Here is a 365-nt window from a genome sequence, read left to right as displayed (position 1 = left end):
TGACCAGTAATGTCATTTCAAAAGTAAATTCCTGAATAAATGTGCCATTGTGTTTTCGTTGCTATCAGTCTTTTTATATACTATTCTAAAATATTATCCTAATTAAATAATTTTTAAAAATCTGCCTGATATTGAGACAAAACATTTTTTTCAAAATAAAGTAGTTTTAGGAACTTTGCCTTTTCCTTTGTTCTTTCAGGTTGATCTTCTGTTAAGATGACCTTTATTAGAGAAGAGAAATTTAGTTGCTATACATTTCACATTTGCAGCTTCATGTTACTTTGATATTAAAGTCAGTACCCCAAAGGTACCTCCTTTTCTTTGTGGCATATATGCTATCTGCTGTCTTCAGATTTTCTTACAGA

Source organism: Microcebus murinus, chromosome 11 (genome assembly GCF_040939455.1).
Source record: "Microcebus murinus isolate Inina chromosome 11, M.murinus_Inina_mat1.0, whole genome shotgun sequence".
Taxonomy (NCBI): domain Eukaryota; kingdom Metazoa; phylum Chordata; class Mammalia; order Primates; family Cheirogaleidae; genus Microcebus; species Microcebus murinus.
The sequence above is the reverse complement of the archived record's forward strand: the minus strand, read 5'-3'. Positions refer to the sequence as shown.